Below are 12,865 nucleotides of genomic sequence, written 5' to 3'. Positions count from 1 at the left end.
TCTGAGAGCAGTGAAAGGATAGGGGCAGGACTATATGTGGTCGGAGTGAAAACTTTGGGTTAAACCATTCATGAATGGTTTAACCCTAAAGGTAGGCCGGTGGCATGGACCTCATGGCACCTAGAGTGTTCCTCTAAAAGTCAAACATTTTTAAACAGTAAAAAATCCTCCTAATTATAAATTAATGGTATAAGCTCTGTTCATATTTAGACAAAATTAATTGACTGAGGAGTGTCAGCTGGTAATCTCAATAATGGATTCTATCCAAATATGGACAAACTTGATACGTCTAACATTACATCCTCAGCAATATTGTACAACCAAAAAAGGTAAAAGCGCACACACACACCAAGGGGAGTTGTTACCTGAAATATGACAAATAATAGGTATCTCCTCCTTATACACAATGAGTAGATTCACTTATAGAAATCATTATGCAAAAAATATAAACACAGAGAAGGACATAGTGCAACCTGTATATCCTCAGCAATATCTGCGATGAGAATACCGATTGTGGGTGCCAGGGCACTCCACAAAGTGATAAGCCATTCAAAAATGACAAACCATAGAGACATTGAAAGGGGATCTCTGGCACCATGCTGCTTGGGGTGTCTTTGTTAAAGTTGTGCCGGATTCTATGTTTGGATATTGAACACAACATCATAGGTTGTTTTTGATTGGATGCTATTAAATTATGTTTTGCTAAGGTATTGGATCTTGACAACAGTGCTTGACCTTAGAGTCTGTGCCTGGGCTGGAAGTGGACATAATGCTCAGCAAACACAGGAGAAACCTGACATATCTTTGACATGCTAGGTAATTTATTTTCAATGTTATTGTAACCTTAAATTAATATGGGACTCTGGTTAGGTCATTTCAGGGCCGGGTCTTGGTCAGATTTGCATTAGCAGATTGAAGACGAGAACATCACATAGACCGCAAGATAGACTAATAAGCATAATTATCTATCGACCACATGACTTCAAAACCCAAGGATAGAACGTGGATCTTATGAGGGACTTCCACGGAGAGCTAACATTCTAGCTAGTTCATAAGAGAATCATCATGTTACTGCTCTGGATATCTCAATATTAATTTAAAATATTCTATATTAAGCATGTTAAAACTATTTGATATTATGCATCACCTATTTATTCTGTATTTTCCCATGATTATAGCCAAGGAGCTCAGACCATCTTATCAACACTTGACCCTTTGCATTAAGCCTCCAAAGGATTATATTATAATGATATTGTTTAACATATCACCAGCCTGTATAGTAATGTAGTAAAGCTGGATTTTGCTAAATTTTCAAAATAATGTTCAAGCAGTGATTACATTCCTTCTATTAAAATTCATTTTGCTGTGTTTCCCATTGCAGGCTGTGTGTAACGATAAAGCTAATCATGCAGTTTTGATACTATCCTGGCTTTATGGACTAAGCCCAGTTTAGTTTATTGTATTCTTTAGTATGTCGACAGGATATTTTGATAGTACATTTTTAGTTGGTTATTATTCCACTGGCAGCCATTCTGGATCAGCATTTAGAGATCTGTTCAGCAAAACATGTTTCCCCACTGGCCATTGTTCCTTCACAAAGGTGAAGAATGGCTATTACAGAGCATTTTATTCATACTACAGCTTTCTACATTTCTATTGTTTCTCCACAAACAGAGAATCTCGAGTTTCGTGTAAACATTGCTGAACAAAACAAGTGGCTACACTGAGATTATATTACTGTTTATACTGGTATATGCTGCTTTTTATTTACCCTTCTTCTCATAGAAAGCTGCGGTGACTGATTACAAAGAACGTATTCCCCTTACCAGTTTAATAGTTTATTACATTTGATTTATTAAAAGGTTACTCCAAGCACCATAACCACTTCAATATTTTGAAGCAGTCCTGGTGCCTTAAAGAGTAAAACCCTTTTGCTGCCATAGATGTACCTCTTCCAATGGCAGAGTCATTGAGGTGTCATTAACCAGCCTGGAAGAAGAATTCTGTGTCTGTATCTATCAGTATGCATGTATGTCTTTGTGTATGTATGTCTGTTTGTCAGTATGTATGTCGGTGTGTATGTCAGTATGTAAGTCAGTATGTATGTATCTATCAGTATGCATGTATGTCTTTGTGTATGTATGTCTGTGTGTGTATCCATCTGTATGTGTGTGTGTCTATGTCAGTATGTATATATGTATGTGTGTATGTATGTCTGTGTGTGTATCCATCTGTATGTGTGTGTGTCTATGTCAGTATGTATATATGCATGTGTGTATGTATGTCTGTGTGTGTGTATGTATCTATCTGTATATGTGTGTGTCTATGTCAGTATGTATAAATGTCTGTGTATGTATGTATGTGTGTATGTATGTATATATCTATCAGTATGTCTGTGTGTGTATATGTCTGTGTGTGTGTGTATGTCAGTATGTATGTGTGTATGTATCTATCTGTATGTGTGTATGTATCTGTATGTGTGTGTGTCTGTGTGTGTATGTCAGTATGTATTTATGTATGTATGTATGTGTTTGTATGTCTGTGTGTGTGTGTGTGTGTGTGTATGTATCTATCTGTATGTGTGTGTGTGTGTAGGTCAGTATGTATATATGTATGTATGTGTGTATGTCAGTATGTATATATGTCTGTGTATGTATGTGTGTATGTCTGTATATATCTATCAGTATGTCTGTGTGTGTGTATGTCTGTGTGTGTATGTCTGTGTGTGTATGTCAGTATGTATGTGTGTATGAATCTATCTGTATGTGTGCATGCATCTGTATGTGTGTGTGTGTATGTCAGTATGTATATATGGCTGTGTGTGTATGTTAGTATGTATGTATGTGTGTATGTATCTATCTGTATGTGTGTGTGTATGTCAGTATGTGTATATGTCTGTGTATGTATGTGTGTATGTATGTATATATCTATCAGTATGTATGTGTGTGTGTGTATGTCTGTGTGTATGTCTGTGTGTGCATGTCTGTGTGTGTGTGTTTGTATGTCAGTATGTATGTGTGTATGTATCTATCTATATGTGTGTGTATGTCAGTATGTATATTTGTTTGTGTGTATGTCAGTATGTGTGTGTGTATATATGTATATGTATGTCAGTCAAACACACACACACATACACACACTACACCCTTCACACACTGCACTCCTCACCTACTGCACCCTTCATCCACACACTGCACCTTTCATACACACTGCACCTTTCACACACGCACACACTACAACCCTCTCTCACACACACTGCAGCCATCATACACAGTGCACCCTTCACACACTGCAACCCTCACACATACACACACACACACACACACACACACACACAAATTGCACTCCTCACACACACTGCACCCTTCAAGAGCATTGAACCAACATGCTCACTTTGGTGATGACAAAACACCCCCTCTCTGGCCCCGCCAGCTTCTAAGTGGGCCGCTGTGACTCAAAAATGCCTAGGTTAAATTTATTTCCCAGTCCATTTCAATAATTTCAGTGCAACAGACAGTTTATGTTCTCTGCTTTTTAACTCCCATCTTCCAAATTTGGATTCCCAAATTAGAATTCCCATGGATTGTTTTTTTGTTTGTCAGGGCCTCACCTCCCTTCCTGAGGTGCTCACCACTCCAGATTAAATGTGCTGTTTCTGTCCAGTTCTCCTTGCAGTCATGTGGGCATTTGGTGTAATTCTGGCCACTGTGTGTCAATGCCAGCATCCTCTGAGGTGTCCATGTGGTGCCCAGCATCATCTTAAGCATCATGTGGTACAGGGCAATGCTTTAGATGGCATTGTCTATTTCCACAAATGACCTCAAAGAGACGCATGTGTATGACAGTGAGCAAGATACAGCAGAAATGGGTGGATAAAGCAAGAAAGATGCAGCGGTTGTGGGTATGATGCAAATGGGGGGGGTGCCCCAGACACCTACATTTAAAATCCCTCCAGGTACTCTAGCACTGCTCAAACATGACTGTGCTTGGTGAAGAGTTGTGTTAGTGCTGTTTTTACTAAATTGGTTGTAACGTCACCCTGGGCATAAAAGGGGTTAAACGCCGTTTAGAGGATATTCCCCTTCCAGATACACAGGCAGCTACCAAAGACACCAACCCACCGAACAGGAAACCATATGAATGCCATAAACAGCCGAATAGGAAAAACCATACGCATAGTTTTACACTCCTAGCAGTCGGTCTGAAGCAGCATACAGTAAATCCCCCCAAGAACTAGACAAGGCTCTGTTTTGAGGGTCAAGCAGGAACAGACAGAGCTGTGGGTTTATTGCTCTTATATACACATTCTTACACATTAGTACCACCCACAGGGTTTTGGAAAACAACCAATAAACACGTACAATACACTCAGACACTACCACACAAAATCCTCCCCTCTGCCTGTGATACAATTTCCTTACACAATGGGTTAATGTAATTATCACAGGCAGAAAAATACAGTTTTTCCACATTATTCATAACTTTAAAAGTATGCATCACATTCACATAAAACTTACAAAATCAGCATACTCCAAATACAAACATATGTCAAAATCATACAAATTGGCCCAGTGGGTCAAAAGTTAGATCAAAGTCCTTTGTGACCAAATGAAGTATGGCTTTTCTGCCCAAAACCAGTTCCACAGAGTCTTCTATCCTGGAGATAATTGGGAAGTAATCCAATTATCTCCAAGGACAGAGGCAAAACTCCATTGAACACATGGTAGCAAAAGACAATAAAATACATAAAAATATATAACTGTGCCGATATTGCATAAAACAGGTACATTCAAAAACATATCCCCAGATAGCTTAGGTCTGAGCACACATTATTACTGAATGGCGCTCAGACCACACACATACAGTTCAATTGCCATGGAGCCAAAGTATTTCCCATAGTCTTTCATTATACGAATGGGCTCCATGGCATAGCTATCTGGAGTATCACCGCTCAAACAGGGCAAGCACCAAATGACCCGGCTTTCATGTCTTTGCAGGGGAAAATCAAGCGTTTCAACATGGGGCCCTAGTCCAAGGGCAGCAGGCGGGCAACCAGGCTCCTCCAATGCACAGTGGCGAGATTGGTTTTGTCACATTGGTTATTGACCCTTTTGTAGGTTTTACCACCAGTGAAGCTTTGCCTCCTGGACTGATCTTCTGATGACTACTCCTGCATTTTCCTAGCTTGTCAGTTCCTGCATCTTGAGCCTCACCAAACCCTAACATCTTATATGGTACATACATTGTATGGTTCTTTACACGACAGTGATTCTTCCTGGTTGTAGAATATAACTGCTAATTGTTATACCAATAATCTATAGCAGCGGTACCTAAAAGGTAGATTCCCAGATGCTTTAAAAATACAGCTTGCAGGCTGCTTTGTCATTCTAAAGGCATTCTAAAGACATGCAAATCATGATGGGAGTTGTAGTCCTACAACATCTGCAGATCTACGTTTTGAAGGTTTGAAATGTTTGGACACCACAGTATATAATTCATCTGAAATAATATTTAATCTAATACAACTAAACATAGAATTAAAAGAGTTTAAACAATTTAACCACTAAAAGTGAGAAAAAATCATTTCAACACAGGCTCAGACTAAATTATGATCCTTGGGTTAATAAACCTGCCCTCCACTTTGCTCTTCGTTACATCAGCCATACCCTATCTGATCACAAAGCTAATGAAAATAAAAAGATGATACATATATTATTTTATTCTAAAATAAATTATGGCTGGTTTTAAAACCTTGTACACTTTGCATATTTCATCGAATGATATCATAAAAAATTATGTGCAAGTGATGAACTGAGCTATAATTTAATGAGTATTAATTCCTCTGCACAGAAATGACAATAAACAACATTTCTATTTTGGAAAAAACAAACAAAAAACTATCCATGGGCATTCTAATAACCTGAGGTGTGAATCGAATTTGGAAGATGGGAGTTCAAAAGCAGAGAACAGGAACTGGTTGTTGCACTGAAATTATTCAAATGGATGTGACCAATGGAGACTGGATGTGATCATGTGATGTGTTCTTTTAACAGTTTTCGTTAAACCGTTTCAGCGGTCTATGGAAATCACAACTTCATAATGGAGTAAAACCTCATGTAATATAGCAGTAGTTACAAATAATGAAAACATAGGAAGAGAACTAAAAAGCACATTGTAGATGTATAAAAAAGTTAGCAGAATTACTGATATAAGTAGTTTTTACATCTGGCCCCGAAAATTACATCCCTACCAATACATGTGACCCAGGGGTGCCAAATCTTCTCCACCTAAATGGTTAAACAATGCAGTGCTCAGCAGCTAAGGGACCCCAAATTCTAATCACCCCACCTCAAAAAGAATTAACCCTACAGTATCTTCCCCCTAATACATATCAGTGTGGTTATTCATTATCTTGTTCTGACAGAATGACTGAATTCTGTCTGCAACGGCAGTTCTCATATTTAGTAAGGCCAAATACAGCCAGCATTTGGTCAGGGAAACTGCAGCAATCCAAAGATGGATTTAGTTAAAATCTGTGTTTTCACATATAATATTCTCAAAGCACCAATTTTGTTTGCAAAAAACCCTCCCCACCCCCTCCAAAAAAAAAAAAGAGTATAATGTACACACTAAAAAGGGGGAATGCTTCCTGCAGTGTGCTACAGAAAGGGAGGGCCAATCCCTGAAGACATCAAATGGTAGAAAAGAAATATCCAGGTTTCTTCTAAAAGGCAACTTTTTTATTTGAAACAAGGAAGTGGAGACAATGTTTCGTCTCAGACTTGATAAAAAGGCTCAGAGAGGAGCCGAAAAGTTGTCTCGACTTCCTTGTCTCAAATAAAAAGACTGCCTTTTAGAAGAAACCTCAGGTGTGCCTGGATATTTATTTTCTTCCATTTAAAACACCAATTTTTAACTGAACAGGAACTTAATGCACCATCCAACGTTGTTCAGTCTGGCTGAGATCAAGACTAAATTGACCAAGGCTTCAATTGCAAAATCCAGACATTGCTAAATAGCGTGAACAATATCTGTATTTTGCAGTCTGAATGGCTTCATGTGCAACAGATGATTTTGTAATTCGTTACGGGCACATTCGGTATATGCACAATATGAAAAATAGCATGCCCATTTGCAAATTGTCATTAGCTTTTATGCAAGTGAGCATGTCGGGGCTATAATAATATAAGAAGTAAGAACATAGTGTCCCACGGCCCTTACCCATTGGTGGCAAGTGGGGTTTGTGAAAGTAATATACAGGGGGATGACCTAATGTTCCCTCTAGCCTCCACCCATGAGCGGTAAGTGAGGACTCGAAATAATTAAATAGGTAAACATGTTTCCCCCTTCCAAATAGTTGGATGTCGCTTTCCTCTGCCCAGGTGGCTAGGGGGCCACAATTGGATAGAAACATTCCGTCAAGATTTTATCTGGCAGAACTCAGAACTAAATTGAGACCTGGTCGCACAGTCTGAATTGCAAATATTTTAATTCTCAGCAATAAATTCCTTCTTCATGCTGGGCAGCGTCCAATTAAATACTTCTCATAGAGAAGCATTGTGTGCATACTGAGCACATACGGAGGCTAAAAAAAAACATAAAAAGAAAGTAAAAATGGGCAAAAAATAAACAAAAAAACAAAACAAACAACAACAATGTGAATACAATAAAATACCCTATTTGTCCTGGAAGAAATACTACACTGTGCTTATCTGACAGTTATATAGGCTAGGAAGAAAGATGTTTTGATATCTTCTTACTTAATCTAACTGCAATATTGGTCAGCGCTCTTTGGGTTCTCCAAGACATTCAGTCTTGTGTACAGTGCCCACTCTGACAATGACAACACAATCTGACAATGTACTAAAAAGGAAATCATACTTATACTTTATTGTAATAAAGTTTGCAGTTATGCAATATATATATATATATATATATATATATATATAAATAATTGTATAGATTGGATTAGCCATATTAGTCCCGCAGACAAGATGCCAAAATACCAGAGTATTGCAGTATGCAAGGATACCTTTTTTATTGGACTAACATAATATTTAAAAGATACGCTTTTAAGAGTTTTCCTCTCTTTCTCAGGTCTGAAGCAATACAGACAGTACAACAGATGTAATATAACACACGTGCTCCCCAGTGGGCAAAAGTATATCAAATAAAATTACCCTTTTTGTAAATATAATAGATTGTAACAGGGGTCAAGTCCTCGGGGAAAAAGTGTTGGAACTCACCCGAGATCCCCCCCCCAAAGATACACTTGTATGCATAGACGCACGCACGCGCGCACGCACACACACATACATACTGATGACATTCATGCGCACACACTCTGACAGGCTCACACACAAATACACTCACAGACACACACTCACTCACAGACAGACACACAGACAAACACACTCACAGACAAACACACACTCACAGACAAAGATACATACACTCACAGACAAAGACACAAACACACACACTTCCAGACACTCACAGACAAACACACACACACTTCCAGACACACACACTTCCAGACACACACACTTCCAGACACACACACTAACAGCCACACACACATAAGCTCACACTCACAGAGAAAGATACATACACTCACAGGCAAAGACACATACACACACTCACACTTCCAGACACTCACAGACAAACACACACACACACACACACACACACACACTTCCAGACACACACACTCACAGACAAACACACTAACAGCCACACACACATAAGCTCACACTCCCAGACACACACACTCCCAGACACACACACGCATACTCCCAGACACACACACACACACTACGAGACACACATTCACAAACAAAGATACATACACTCACAGAAAAAGACACATACACACACTCACAGACACACACACAGACAAACACACTCACAGACACACACACTTCCACACACACACTTCCAGACACACACACACTCACAGACAAACAAACACACTAACAGACACACACTCACAGACACACACACATAAACTCACACTCCCAGACACACACACACACATACACTCCCAGACTCATACTTACAAACATACATTTTTACAAAATGCTTAACAAATGTCCACCCAGCCTCCCTACCTGGAGAGCTGGCGTGGACTTGTCCCTGGGGTCCAGTGGGGCTAAAGCCCGGCGGGCGGCTGTGGTGCCTGATACACGTGGCGAGGGAGTTGCTGGTCTGTCTCCTCTGCTCCCTCGCGGGCTGTCTATTATTGCCGGGAGCCGGAATATGACGTCATATTCCGGCTTCCGTAGACCGCGCGCGAGGAAGCAGAGGAGACAGACCAGCAACTCCCTCTCCGCGTGTATCAGGCACCACAGCCGCCCGCCGGGCTTTAGCCTCACTGGACCCCATAACAGGGGGAACACGGAGGCTCCTGCAGGAGCAACGGGAACGGTGTTCCCGCTATAAAAAAAAGTGCAGGAACGCTGTTCCCACGCGTTCCTGCAGGACTCGAGCCCTGGATTGTAAGAAGATCTCTCAAGCCTTATTAAGCAATACAGATCAATCTGATAGAGTTTAACACTTAAAACAACTGATGTTAGGGAAGGGGAGGAAACTGTGTCAACATATATGTGGCAATAACACAGCCAGACACAATGACAAATCATACAACATTAAGGGACCATATTTGTGCACATCTGCAAATGTGGTGTACATGATACAGTGTACAGTGTGTGACAAAGGTTGCTACATTGGAGAAACTAGCTTTAAGCTGCATCTTAGAATGAATCTACACAAACATTCAATCAAGAACCACAAGGAAAACAGATATTGTACCCCTGCTGGTCATCATTTCACCCAGACTGGTCACTCTATCCAAAACCTCAGGATTAATGTTCTTAAAGGGATTTTCAAAGAGTCTCATGAACGAAAGACATTGGAGATTAAAATGATCACACATATCAACACCAGAAATTAAGGACTTACTGTAGACCCCAGCTTTCTCACACACTACCAAAACTTTTTATAAACACACATCTTAATGTCTTAGATAGTTATTTTTTTTATATTCTCGCTTCACCTTTATTGGATCAATTTATCTACATATATATATATATGCATGCAGATAGCAGAGATGGTGGCAGCACTCACGGTCTTCATAAAAATATATCTTTATTTGGCAAGATTAAAACATGAATCAACGTTTCGGTCCTCTCAGGGACTTTCTTCAGGATCAATATGTTACAAGTGCAATAAACAATCAATATATAAGGCAAATAAGCCGGGCGCTCTGCACATACGTGCCCTCCACCATCTTTTGGATCAACAGCAAAAAACAAATGTGAGGAAGGCTGAACTTGATGGACGCAAGTCTCTTTTCAGCTATGTAACTATGTAACTATATGAACAACAAAGTGCTAAATGTGTAAAGTGCTGATGGTGCTGTGTTTAAAGTTACTAGAATCAATAAGGTGCTAGGTGACTGAAACAACACTCATAATAATCCCAAGAGTCCTGAATTTGTAAAACTATACAACATAATAATATACAATTATATAAATGCTAGAACAGTATTGATCACAGGTCACCAAATGGCAAACTTTTAAGGTTGACCTTACTTTTTATACAATATATCGTTAGTTCTGGATACTTTCTGTTAAGCATAAAAAAATTGAAAAAAGGAAAAATGTGTCTCAATAGGCTAAGGCGTAGGTATTATTTAACACCTGTCGTCTTTTTAAGGCCCTCGAGACTTTAGTAGCCATACTATAAAGCAGAAAAACATATGTACAAAAAAATGATAAATAATAAAATTAAAAACAAAATAGTTACATGAGTAAAAAATGGGTCGCAAGAGAATACTGAGAACGGGCAGCAGCTGAAATAGCCTGCCCTTCGGTCGGTCCCCGCTCAGTTCTCAAGCTGTTTTTTGCTCATCTTGTGCCATTACAGAGAGAACTTCTCTGAAACATATCAGACTGGTCCCACCCATACGGGCAGTCCAGATCCGAAATGCCAGCAAGTTCCCTCTGCACGAGAGACACAGAAACCCCAGACAATCGTTTCAGCCTTGTTAGGCATCATCAGTGAGGCATAGCTGATATCTCCCTAGGCACCGTGAGCAAGGGGTCCACGTCTGGATTATCCCTTTAAACTTGTGGTGAGTAAAAAATGGGTCGCAAGAGAATACTGAGAACGGGCAGCAGCTGAAATAGCCTGCCCTTCGGTCAGTCCCCGCTCAGTTCTCAAGCTGTTTTTTGCTCATCTTGTGCCGTTACAGAGAGAACTTCTCTGAAACATATCAGACTGGTCCCACCTATACGGGCAGTCCAGATCCGAAATGCCAGCAAGTTCCCTCTGCACGAGAGACACAGCAACCCCAGACGATCATTTCAGCCTTGTTAGGCATCATCAGTGAGGCATAGCTGATATCTCCCTAGGCACCGTGAGCAAGGGGTCCACATCTGGATTATCCCTTTAAACTTGTGGTGAGTAAAAAATGGGTCGCAAGAGAATACTGAGAACGGGCAGCAGCTGAAATAGCCTGCCCTTCGGTTCGGTCCCCGCTCAGTTCTCAAGCTGTTTTTTGCTCATCTTGTGCCATTACAGAGAGAACTTCTCTGAAACATATCAGACTGGTCCCACCCATACGGGCAGTCCAGATCCGAAATGCCAGCAAGTTCCCTCTGCACGAGAGACACAGCAACCCCAGACGATCGTTTTAGCCTTGTTAGGCATCATCAGTGAGGCATAGCTGATATCTCCCTAGGCACCGTGAGCAAGGGGTCCACGTCTGGATTATCCCTTTAAACTTGTGGTGAGTAAAAAATGGGTCGCAAGAGAATACTGAGAACGGGCAGCAGCTGAAATAGCCTGCCCTTCGGTCGGTCCCCGCTCAGTTCTCAAGCTGTTTTTTGCTCATCTTGTGCCATAACAGAGAGAACTTATCTGAAACATATCAGACTGGTCCCACCCATACGGGCAGTCCAGATCCGAAATGCCAGCAAGTTCCCTCTGCACGAGAGACACAGCAACCCCAGACGATCGTTTCAGCCTTGTTAGGCAGGCTGTTTCAGCTGTTGCCCGTTCTCAGTATTCTCTTGCGACCCATTTTTTACTCTCCACAAAATAGATGCATGAGTTTACAAGAACGCATGTAGAGGTATTGTCTCATTAAGACCCTTTGGGGGTCTAGCATTCTAGCATTTATATAAATGTTCTAGCATTTATATAATTGTATATTATTATGTTGTATAGTTTTACAATTTCAGGACTCTTGGGATTATTATGAGTGTTTCAGTCACTCAGCACCTTATTGATTCTAGTCACTTTAAAGCACTTTACACATTTAGCACTTTGTTGTTCATGCACCTTTAATATTCTAACCAACTATTTAATGAGTTGGTATAAGGATAGTCCTTGTTCCTTAGCACTTATATGATGATAATTCCATCAAGCACACTTAGTATTTAACTACTTCCATTCAGTTTGACCTGTATTCCATACTAGTCACTTTAAATCTCTTTATGTCATTCTATTCTATTTATTTCATCCATTAACTTTATTATCTATTGTACTCATAACCTTCTTTTTTCACCAGTCTTCCCTTATTTCCAATGTGCCCAAGCACTTTTTAATAATTAGTATGATCGCTTCTGAGATCGCAACATTAAGCACGGCATTATTCGTTGCATAGATACTATTACTATGACACCGATTACTAACATCCTCTATGCACGCACCATGTCCTTGCGGAGGATGAGTTTTGGCTACACACGAGCACACTGGGTATAGCCGTCGGATGCATATCGCATCGCAAGTTATTGGGGTTACTGAAAAACCACGTTGCACGTCACTTCCGGATGGTGGAGGGCACGTATGCGCACAGCGC

The sequence above is a fragment of the Pelobates fuscus genome, chromosome 4 (genome assembly GCF_036172605.1).
Source record: "Pelobates fuscus isolate aPelFus1 chromosome 4, aPelFus1.pri, whole genome shotgun sequence".
Taxonomy (NCBI): domain Eukaryota; kingdom Metazoa; phylum Chordata; class Amphibia; order Anura; family Pelobatidae; genus Pelobates; species Pelobates fuscus.
The sequence above is the reverse complement of the archived record's forward strand: the minus strand, read 5'-3'. Positions refer to the sequence as shown.